Source organism: Ictalurus punctatus, chromosome 21, assembly GCF_001660625.3.
Source record: "Ictalurus punctatus breed USDA103 chromosome 21, Coco_2.0, whole genome shotgun sequence".
Taxonomy (NCBI): Eukaryota; Metazoa; Chordata; class Actinopteri; order Siluriformes; family Ictaluridae; genus Ictalurus; species Ictalurus punctatus.
The window spans coordinates 19714100-19726412 of NC_030436.2; the positions used below are offsets into that span (position 1 = coordinate 19714100).

The window sequence follows — 12313 nt, forward strand, 5'->3', positions numbered from 1 at the left end:
GTGAGGACAGTTCTGTAATCATAGTCAGGATTAAATGAATGAATGTTGGCTCTCCCTAGTCTATAAATGAAGTACTGATATTAAACATCTTCATGAGGGAAGCCTGGAGGTGATGCAGTGATGATGTGGAGTGATGGGTCAAAGAAAAAGTTTGCTGTGTTGTGTTATACTTATTGTATCTGGTTCACTTGTACAGCGTCTATTTATTGTCTTGTATCTTGTCTGTGTACAGTGGTTAATGTTCTGCTTCTGCATTCTGATATTTTGATCATAATGTGTGGTTTTGTTCATAATGTGTGGTTTTCTGTGAATAAATTTCCAGCACTGACAGTTTAAAGGTCTACTGTATCAAAGAACCTGACAACATACTGTGTCATAAATATTAAACCCTTACCTATTGTGAATTCTATATGTTTTAAAGTGTTTCTGCCATTCATGCCTTAGTGAAATAGTAAAAAAATAAAATAAATAAATAAAAATCATGCTGTCTGTTAGAATTTCAGCAAAGATGAGTCAGGAAACTGAACTGATCTTCAGATTGTCTAGGTTTATTTGCACACTTGTAGTGTCTACAAATCAGGATTAAAAAAAAAAAAAAATTGGTCAGTTTACACGTCTATTCATATACCAGGGCTAGTGGAACAATCTAAAAACCATTAGCGATATAAGTGATTGAACAGCAGCTGAAAATAGCAGGAATACTGCCAGAAATGAGTGATGAGTCAGCAAATAACAGGTTTAATTTCTCTATATGCTGATGATGTAATCTCGTGATGATGCACCCTTTACAGTCTTGCAGACTGGGCAAAGAGAGGAGTTGGACGTCTGTCTTCAGGAGAGTTGTATTGAAAGGTTATTATTTAATGCATAGATGAGAGTGACCTGTGAGAAGAATGGGATCCATGTCCAGAAGACTACAGTAATTTTTATCCTCAGACCAAAGTGGGTGAGAAAGAATCAGCACTGGATGAGAATGATCCATTTATACATTTGCAAAAAAAAAAGTCCAATCCAAGAATATTATTAATTTTTCCCATATAAAAACTAAGATGAGATGCTATGAGGGTTTTAAGCTGTGGTGATGCTGACCAAAATAAAGTGAACTGATACTGAAGAAGAATAAATCTGCCACCTATCCTCCAGACCTGCTCACACATCACCCTCTAGCTCTTGGCTCTCAGAAGCTTTGCGAAACAACCAGGCCAAACTAAGAGCATCTGAAAGGAAATGGTGTAAATCTAACAATCCAAGTGACCTAACCAATCACCAAACACTTCTCTCCTCTTTTTCCAATAGCATCTCCACTGCTAAAGCCACGTACTACCAAGAGAAAATTGGCAGTTCTCCCAACACCCGCACTCTCTTCAAAACCTTTTCTTCTCTTCTCTGTCCCCCTCCTCCCACTTCCCCTTCCTCTCTCACTGCAGATGACTTTGCCACTTTCTTTTCCAAGGTTACATCAATCAGGAACCAGTTCTCAACCCCAGACATGCATAGACCGGCTCCTCCTCCATGTAACTTCCAACTGACTTCCTTCTCTCCCATCTCAGAGTGTCTAAACTCCTCCTCTCTAGCCGTCGCACAACCTGTCCTCTTGACCCAATCCCTTCTCTTCTTCTTCAGTCCATCTCTCCCACAATATTACCTGCACTTACACACATCTTTAACACATCCCTCTCTACTGGCACATACCCTACCTCATTTAAGCAGGCCCGGGTTACCCCACTGCTTAAAAAACCATCACTTAACCCTGCTGTGGTTGACAACTACAGACCTGTTTCCCTCCTCCCTTTTCTTTCCAAAACTCTTGAAAGAGCCATTTTTAATCAACTCTCCAATTTTCTCACAAAGAACAACCTCCTGGACACCAAGCAGTCTGTCGTCAAGAGCAATCACTCCACGGAGGCTGCTCTGTTTTCCGTCACTGAAGCCTTCCGACTACCAAGAGCAACCTCTAGATCATCTGTCCTCATCCTACTTGACGTCTCTGCTGCTTTCGACACTGTGAACCATCAGATCCTCCTGTCAACTCTCTCCAGCCTGGGCATCACCAGAACGGTTCTGTGCTGGGTGGAATCCTATCTCTCAGACAGATCCTTCAAGGTATCATGGAGGGGAGGTATTTCTGAAACTCAGCAACTCACAACTGGCGTTCCACAGGGGTCAGTTCTGGGTCCACTGCTCTTTTCTATCTACACTACATCTCTAGGGCAGGTGATTGAGTCTCATGGTTTCTCATATCATTGCTATGCTGATGACACCCATCTCTATTTGTCCTTCCAGCCTGATGATCCATCCGTCTCTGCACGTATCTCTGCTTGCCTGTTGGACATCTCGGTCTGGATGAGGGAACACCACCTTAAGCTCAACTTGACAAAATCTGAGCTTCTCGTCATCCCAGCCTGTCCCTCAATCAACCACAACCTCACTGTACAGCTCGGCTCAAGCACACTCAAGCCAACCAGGATGGCCAGGAAACTTGGGGTGATTCTTGATGACAGTTTGACCTTTACAGACCATATCTCAACAACTGCACAGTCATGTGGGTTTATCCTGTACAACATCAAGAGCACGTCGTGTGATATATATATATATATGGCACCTGTGAACCACGCCATCAGCCTTATTATCTTCAGCAAGACTGCATTTTGGTCGTTTGTGTAAAGAAACAAAAATCTGCTTCATTTCCTCTCTATCTTTTCTCAAAATCTCTGGACCTTTCTATCCCTTTAAAAAAAGAGAAGAAAAAAAAGGAATGAGTGAGAGAATGCAGGAAGTGTGTTATGCCTTGTAGTGCACACTTTCTGTGTGAAGTGTCTAGGGTTGGAGCATGCGATGGCAACCCTCGAGAGGTCTGACAGCGCATTGTAACGGCTTACATTAGGCAGCTCCACTCGCGATTCACTCTCTTCTTGGAAGCCGAAGCGAGTTGGGTTTCAGAGCCTTGTGGATCTGGGCCAGCCGCTGCCGAGGCAGCTAGCCGTCTCAGGTCCAGGGGATCACTTATGGATCCTGAAGAGGTGCCGGAGACAAGCACTGCTCTATCTCTTGCTGTCTTCCAGGTCCGGCTCTCCGCTGGATTTTGGAGCTCGCGTCGCGACTCCTCCTTCCGCTATGGAAAGCCAAAAAAAAAAAAAGCACACAAAAATAATAGTAATAATTCCTCTCTGACTCTGAGGAGCCAGAAGGATGTGCTAAAAACCGAGAGCAGCATATAAAGAGCTGCTTTTTTCTCCCCAGTGAAACTAAATCCCTCACACTGCAGAAAACTCCCCTTTCTTCCAGAAGTGCATGACAAAATATCAGGCTTCTGGGGGAAAACCATGCATAAGCCGTATTTATAACCCTACGATGTCGGATTATTCGGCCATCATTTGGAATGAACGGCATAGCTATTTAGCTATGCTGAAGGTGGACGAGGCACTTGTGAGATACCTCTCTCCATCGACGGCAGGTAATTTCGGGGGGGGGGGGGGGGGCAGCTTTACCACCCAAGCCACCATGTAAGGCCACCGTGACATTGGTGGGCTTGGCCTATGATGTAGTAGTCTTGCTTGTGGGTCACTGCAGACAATGACAGTGTTGCAGGCCTACCAAGCAGACCTGCTGAGTGAGCTCAATATATGGCGGCATTTAGCCAGTTCCTTCCCTGTTGTGTCGTGTTCACCCGGGCATTCACGAGTGGAGCCCGAGTCAGCGCTAGTGTGAAGCAGACACAGAAGGCGAGTATGGCAGCCCGGCAACCCCCGCAGACAGCCAGGGGAACTGGGAGGCCACAGTCGTGGCCTGCTACTAGGCCTGATCTGAGAATGGTCAGAGAGCTGTCACAGGGCAACGAAAATCTGATTTTCCCTCCAACAGAATGTGGAATAGTTAATAGTTAAGGGTTACCGGGTCCAGTTTAGAGATCAACCCCCCCGGTTCAGAGGTGTGCTCACCACAGTAGTCAGCACAGGAAGTAAGATCCCTCTTGGACAAAGGGGCTATTGAATATGTACACCGTTCCCTGAGGGAGGGAGGTTTTTACAGCCGTTATTTCCTGGTCCGCAAAAAATAGAGGAGTATGCGACCAATTTTAGATCTGCGTCATCTGAACAGTACTCTTCGGACATACAGGTTCAAGATGTTGACGCCCAAACTTATCGTTCCACATGGATCGTTCACATTATCGTTCCAGTTTGAAGACTGGTTTGTGACGATAGATCTAAAAGGTGCATATTTCCACATAGCCAAGACCAGGTTCTTCCCTTCGGGCCATATGGCGGAGGTTTGGCCAAGCAGGACTGCATGCGTTCACCAGAGGAGACAACACACTGCCCGCTGTGGCTCGCCCTCACTTCTCCCGCACAATTAGGGCTAGACGCCATGGTGCACATGTGGTCGAGGTCGTTTCTGTACGCTTTTCCCCCGATCGCTCTGCTCCCACAAGTTACAGCTCGAATATGGTTCTCAGAGATAATATCCGTGCTAGATGGCACTCCTTGGGAGATTCCCATCCGCAGGGATCTACTGTTTCAAGCCATAGGGCTGATTTAACACTCTTGGCCGGAATTATGGAAACTGTGGGTCTGGCCCCTGAGGGGCACCAGTTCATAGATTCTGGTCTCACAACTGAGGTTGTAGAAAACATGTTGAACCCTAGAGCACCATCTACTAGGGAATTATATGTGCTCAAGTGGCGGCTTTTTGTCTTGTGGTGTGAGGAACGCCAGCCAGACCCAGTGAACTGTGCAATAGCTACAGTCCTGGAGTTTTTACAGGGACATTTCTCAGCAGGATGGGATCCTTCTACAATCAGGGTTTACGTGGCTGCCGTTTTGGCCAGCCACACCCCTGTTGATGGCACCTTTGTGGGGCAACATCCTCTAACTTCGAGGTTTATTCGTGGTGTCAGGTGGCTGAAGCCCATCTGCAGACCACACATACCTTCCTGGGACCTTTCTGTGGTCCTGGAAGGTCTGTCAGGTATCCCATTTGAGCCCTTAGAGTCAGCCTCTGAGAAGCTTCTGACTCTAAAGGTGGCTCTTCTGCTTTCCCTGACATCTCTCAAGCGAGTAGGAGATCTACAAGTTCTCTCTTTTGCCCCATCTGCTGGCCAGCCTGAGGTGTTGCAGGCTTTCGGCCCTCCTCTGTTCCCCACACTGGAACAAGAGAGAATGCACCTGCTGTGTCCGGTAAGGGCTCTCTGTACTCACGTCCACCGCTGCTGCACAGTGGTCTATGCTACACACATCCATTCGATATTACAGCCTGGATATTCATTCTGCCCCGGGCTCGAATGTCTTGCAGTGACCCTCGGGCTTGGGTCTTTTTGAACAGGCTGTACCCTCGGTATGACACAGTAGGTATTCTCGTTCCCATAGTGTTATGTTAAATGCAATGTGGAGTTCCCTTTGTAAGGATCCGGGTTACGCATGTAACCCTGTTCCCTGAAAAGGGAACGAGACATTGTGTAGCTTTGTCATACCGGGGTAAGCCTGTGAATTGCGTCTTCGCTTCAGATAATAGAGGCTGACGGCGTAGTTCACAGGTGCCATATATATATATATATCACGTGACACGCTTAATTGCCACATCACCTCATCACGGCAAGCCTATAAATAAGCATGACACAAGCTTCAGATTCCGGGCGCACGCAAGGGCGCTCCCATAGTGTTATGCTAAATGCAATGTCTCGTTACCTTCTCAGGGAACAGGGTTACGTGCATGAACCAGACATTTTGCTATCAGTTACTGGATAAACTGTTACACTGATTTGTGGTCAGAGTTTCCATATTACATTACCTTTGATGGCTTTCTTGGCTTCATTTCTACTGCACAGTCAGGCTTTGTCTGCAGTAGCAGAACTACACATTGAAGCATCGCTTTACTTGACAAGTCAACAATATATTTTTATTTAAAAGACACTTCTAAGAGCTGACATCTTATTTTGTTTTAACAGGTCAACATGTATCATGTGTACAGCTCCATCCCTGACACACACGTGACCAACAATGACGCAGTGTACAGCCTGCTGCAGATACACTGATGTATATTACACCTTAATGAATGTAAATAGTTATTTACAGTATTATTCTTATGTCTGTTATGCCTTAACATGTGCTTTAATTGAATAGCTTGCTTTTGCATTTGAAATGAATTGGACTTCTGCTGGCTTGTAACTGCGATGTCACTGAATGGAGTTCAAGGCTGAGTCCAGATTAATAAAGAGCTGATGGTTTTACAGTTGCTTCATGAATAAGTTTCACCAGCTGAAAGAGAAAAGCCACGAGTAGAGTCAGAAATAAATCTGAGCGCTATGCTAGCACTGACTGGTGTGCTACAAACAATTATTTGCACACACACACACACACACACACACACACACACACACACACACACACACACACACACACACACACATATAAAGTTCCACCCAAAGAAAACACTTTATTACTATTGTTTTATTATTATTATTATTTTACACTCCTACAGCAGTTTCTGAATCTTGCTTTTTTCCATCCACAGCCTTTCTTCAAAACTAGCCTAGTTTGGGGTGAAAATTGCGGCCTTATCTCTTAAAGTGATGCAAAGGGGTGTAATAACTTAAAGGTGATGTTTATTCATGCATGCTGTCACTTCTATCTCTAGATTTATATAAAATATAAATGTTTCATTAAAATGCATGTTAAGCCGATCACGTGACCAGTCCGCGTTTCCTGCTACGTTAATTGATGTCCCACCAACAACAACTGAAAGGAAATTCTCTTATATCATGTACTCTCTTATATTATGAACTGCTATCAAATACCTATGATGATTGTATTCATTTAATTACCTCTTTAAATAAGCTGATCAACTGCTATCCTTGATTATAGCTATATACTTGAAATACACATGTATTTCCGTGTCAACATGACACAGGACTAATTTTGTATTATGACTATGTGCTGTGTGTTTTGTTTAAATCTGTCTGACACCTGGACCAGTAGAGACCGTCCACGCACTGCTGTTATCAGTGTATAAATACTTTTGTTTGCATGAATAAAGTGGGATGTCTTTATGAGCATGCAAGAAGTCAGTGTGTGTTCATTTTAGACCCCCCCCCCCCCCCCCCCCCCCCCCCCCCCAGGCCTGAACGCTCCACGATAAACCATACTTTCTAAAAATTAATAAAATCGAAGTTAATGGTAAAACAGGCTGGAAGGCATGACGGACGATCTGACAGGCATAAGGCATAATCTGAGATCCCTGTAACGTGGAAATCTAACAACAACAAAACGTATGACGTTTAAGAGGCGATGAGCTGGTTTGGAAATTAAGGCATTTTAAATACCAGAACAACATGATATTAACACAAATAATATTCGCAAAACATCAGAGGTTTAAACCGCACAAACTCTCCTAATGACGCCGCTGCTATCTAAACAAACATGTACAGCCTAGGACTTGACATAAATGAACCAAAGAACCGTTCTGCAGTACCGAGATGTGTCCACTAGAGAGCAGGAGAGACTTCACTGAACGCCCAGGTGTCGATTTAATACCTAATGCGTGACCGTGCAAAAGTTTGCACACCCGTAGGGTGAAACAAAGCAGTAAAGACAAAAACATTGTAGTTTGAAGCAACAAGCCATTTAGTGTATGTTTCACAGATGTTCCTTAAATGTCACAGATAAAATAAAATACATTACAGTGAAAGAGCATCCAAAAGCTGTTATAAAATAATTCATAAATAAACAGTTGTCAGAGACTTTTTATATTGCAATAAGAAAGACGTAACATTTTGAACTAATATCACCTGGAACCTTTCATCATAAAATGTCATAATCACTCTTTGACCATTTTTTGCTATTTATCTCATTGTCTTGTCAAAATATACATTCTGTAACTTAAATGGTAAATGTCACACTTATATAGCTCTTTTATCCAAAGCGCTTTACACTGTGTCTCATTCACCCATTCACACACACACACACACACACACACACACACACACACACACACACACACACACACACACACAGCAATGGTAGCAGAGCTGCCATGCAAGGCGCTAACTTGCCATCGGGAGCAACTTGAGGTTCAGTGTCTTGCCCAAGGAAACTTCAGCATGTGGAGTCATGTGGGCCAGGAATCAAACCGCCAACCCTATGATTAGTGGACAACACGCTCTACCACCTGAGACACAACCGCCCCCTTCTTCAAGAAACTTCCTATTTATACCACAGTGCTGCTGAGTTCTGGACTCTGATTGGTCAGGAGGTGTTGATTAGTTTTCTATAACAGCAGCGCTGACTGTAGCACAACTGCAAATCACTCTTTGTAATACGTTATCGTTTCTATAGTAACCGCTCATTCACTGGGATGATTTTTTGTTTTAATTGTTGATATGGGGAAGTTTTATGTACGGATGTGTTTATATATGATTTATGGAAGGAGTCTCCAGTGTCAGAGCTTTCTAACAGTAAAGCTGAAGCTATAAATGGATGAAAATAAATAAATAAAAAGTCTCATTTTTAATAAGTTCCATTTTTAAAGAGGAAAAAACACTTGGGGACGCGCTGTTAGACGAAAAGATTCAAAGTTGGCTTAGTAACTGTAAGTCGGCTTCATCTCACCAACCTGTTGTTGATTATTTTCCCAAAACAGCACAACACAGAGTGTTTATTCTTTACTCATGGTTAACGTATTGATGTAGTCGCTACAGTTTTGCCTCTTTGTGAACTGCACATTGTATAAATGATTTTTATTAATTGATGTATTTGTGATTTTGCAGATTTGTTCATCTATAATGTAATAAACATCTTGCTGAGGGTCAGTTTTCTGTACTGGTCTATAAAAAATACAAACGTTTTGTTCTCACAGGACTGTGAGCGTGTTGAGGTGATGGTGGTGGATATTTAAACCTCATGTGCTCAAGACAAAGTAAAAAAAACTGAGCTGAAATGACAGGTGTATTTTTATGGTAAGCCGTGGTTTTCCTGTGAGCTGGTGTGAGAAAGATCTCTGTCTCGTCTGTGGTCTCACTCTGTATGAGAAATGGTACGGTCTGTCCTCCTAATTTTCTCTTTCTCAAGGTTTGTTTTCATATATGAAGCATTCATACATATTTATATGTATATTAAATGTAGCTTTACTTCAGCTACGTATGGAGACACTGTGGAGTTTTCAGGTGGACCGTTTTGGGTTTTTCTTCTGATCGAAAATGATCTTTCTCCAGATATTAAGGAAAAAACATTGCTAAGCATTTAATATTGAGATGTTTCATATTGTTCCACTTAGCGCTTAATGTGAAGCTGTTGTAGTGATGCGTCTCAGATATGTCCGATTGTGCATTTATAAAAAATGATCACTAAATGCACTTCTATAAGTTCAAGATGTCAAGGTTTAAACTTAGCTGATGTTACCTTTATTACAAAGCATCGGCCTGATTACACTCATGAACCAGCGCATTTTACAAAATAATCCAGCATAATAAAAGCTTTGCTATCTGAAACACAGGATAAATGAATAATGATGTTTATAAAGAACCTGTCTGCATTTCCCCCAGTTTTATTTCATGTACTAACACTAAAGAGAGATGCACACGCAAATAGATCACGCTAATGACATCTTGGCAAGTGGGAATGATCTTGAATACAGTCAAATTTATCATTACAATAAAACAAACCTGGTTCTAGACTTTTTTTCACTAATTTCAAGTTTTAAATTTTCTGTTGTCAGAAGATTTTGTTCATTTAAAAAAAGATCGAGAAAAAAGACAAATTATCTGCCAAAGGAAGACGGTCACATAATCCTTGTAATGAAGGTTAGGACACAAGTGCAGATAAAGACTTTTAATAAAGAGAGGCAGGCAGACAAATCCAAATCATGCGACAATAGCGTGGTCGAAAAAACAGCCAATGGGTCAGGCGATCTACAAACAGGTATAGGCTCGAGACGAGACGAGACGAGACGAGACGATATTAAACATATTTATGAAGGGAGACTGGAGGTGAAAGTCATTAAGACAGAATCACAATACACAACAAGACAGAAATTGTTATAAGTTAGAGTAATTACAGTGTTGTGTATAGAACTAAACAAACAGATTGAAGCTCTTTTTTTAGTTATGTGTAACCTGCTCAGAAGTGAGTGTGTGAACTTGAGCAGTGTGGAGAGCTGAGCGTTCTGTTAAACACTAGACTACGTGGTTTTCCTGTGGCTTAAATGACCTGCTTCCTGATTTTATTACTCTTGAAACGAGTGTCTCGATGCCTTCACTTCATCCAGGAGCTGTGAAATGGCGCTGCTCGTCCTCCTGTTCTTCTTCCATCTGATTCTGGACATTAACTCTCAATGTGAGTCGTTATTGTGGTGCTGTGAGTTCAGTGATTTGTTCTAATAGATGTTTACAAATAATTCTAGAGATTTTGAGAGATACTTCTGCATGTTCAGTTTGATGTTCAGTGTGTGTATTAAGTGGACTGTGTGATTTGTGCGTGTGTGTGTGTGTGTGTGTGTGTGTGTGTGTGTGTGTGTGTGTGTGTGTGTGTGTGTGTGTGTGTGTGTGATTTGTGTGTGTGGTTGTAGATGTTCCTCAGCCCCGGCTGTCCATGTCTCCTGAAGTTCTCACAGAGAGAGGATCAGTGCAGATTCACTGTCATGTTCCAGACAATGTTAAAGTGCGTCAGTGTTATTTCTACCCAGAGAGAGAGAAAAGAAATCTAAAACTCTCTCCATCATGTCAGCTCTCAGTCACTGGTTCTGAACTGATCAGGTGGACAGGACGAAGTTCTCCTGGAACACTTCATATTACTTGTTACTACACTGTGGATAACTCTGTTCGTATTCCTTCTCCTCACTCTCTCCCAGCTCCAGTCTCAGTGCTGAGTAAGCTCTACATTACATTTGATGTCTATTACTGTCTGCTTTAATCATGTTTCTAATTCACACTTGAATTTATTACCACAACATGAACGTCTGTAACAGTTAATACCTCTTTTCTACACATCCATTATAGTGCTATTTATTTATTTATATCTTTTATTTATTCCTCTGCAGATCAGAAACCGAGACTAAGCCTCAGTCATGTTGGTCAGTTTGATGTATTCAGATTTGTGTGTGAAATATCAGGGTCAGAGTCAGTAACTGCTGATTTTAGCTGTAATCTCTACACTGGAGAAAATCCTCAGCTTTTCCTAAACCAAACATCTCAAAAGGGAAAATCTGTGAAGGTTTGTAGATTTAAAGCACAGAGAGACGCTGTGTTTAATCGTCTGCAGTCAGTAAAGAGTCGTGAAGTGAGCTGTGATTATTCACTGATCTCTGACCCGACTGCTCGCTCTCTAATGAGTGATAAATACAACATGATGCGTAAGTTATAATAAATCAAATTACTTACATTTATTTTTAAATACTTTTCTACCTGTGAATTGTGTTTAAACTTATTTACGTGTTCACAGCCGTCCATCACTACTGAGAAATCCACTGCATGTGAGTTCATTTTATTTTATTTACTGCTGTTTAGTTCTGTTACACTTTTTTTATAACTGAAGTTTAATGTGCATAATGTTACACATGTAAGATGTGTTTATTTTATATTACATATTCCTTTTTTCCACAATATATTTTATGTGTGTAGTTTATTTAGTGACTAAAGAGGAATCAATTTTTGGTTAATTTATTTCTTTAAGTATCACAGTTTAATTCCCAAAACTCAAATACATCTAGAGATTAAAATAGACACGTTACAGTTTAATGTGTTACTTCTTTAGATTTAAAACAAACGTGAATGTGTGATCCTGTTCTGGATATGATATTTAGGAAAACAAATATGAATACAAATGTACTCTGAGCTTTCTAAAATCCTACCTGTGCGTTTACACACATGGAAAGAGTTTCAACAGGAATCAGTTTCAACACTTCATTCAGGAATCAGTGACTGACATTGTCCTGGACTGTGTGTGTGTGTGTGTGTGTGTGTGTGTGTGTGTGTGTGTGTGTGTGTGTGTGTGTGTGTGTGTGGTTGTAGATGTTCCTCAGCCCCGTCTGTCCGTGTCTCCTGAAGTTCTCACAGAGAGAGGATCAGTGCAGATTCACTGTCATGTTCCAGACAATGTTAAAGTGTCTCGGTGTCAGTTCTACCCAGAGAGAGACAACACAAATCTAAAACTCTCTCCATCATGTCAGCTCTCAGTCACTGGTTCTGAACTGATCAGGTGGACAGGACGAAGTTCTCCTGGAACACTTCATATTACTTGTTTCTACACTGTGGATAACTCTGTTCGTACTCCTTCTCCTCACTCTCTCCCAGCTCCAGTCACAGTGCTGAGTAAGCTCTACATTACAT

General features: G+C 41.9%; 1 protein-coding gene across 2 annotated transcripts in view; it reads left to right on the plus strand.

Moving 5' to 3' along the window:
- LOC108254731 (uncharacterized) overlaps positions 1-12313 on the plus strand; it is a 78495-nt gene that overhangs the window by 43598 nt on the left and 22584 nt on the right. The window lies entirely within an intron of this gene.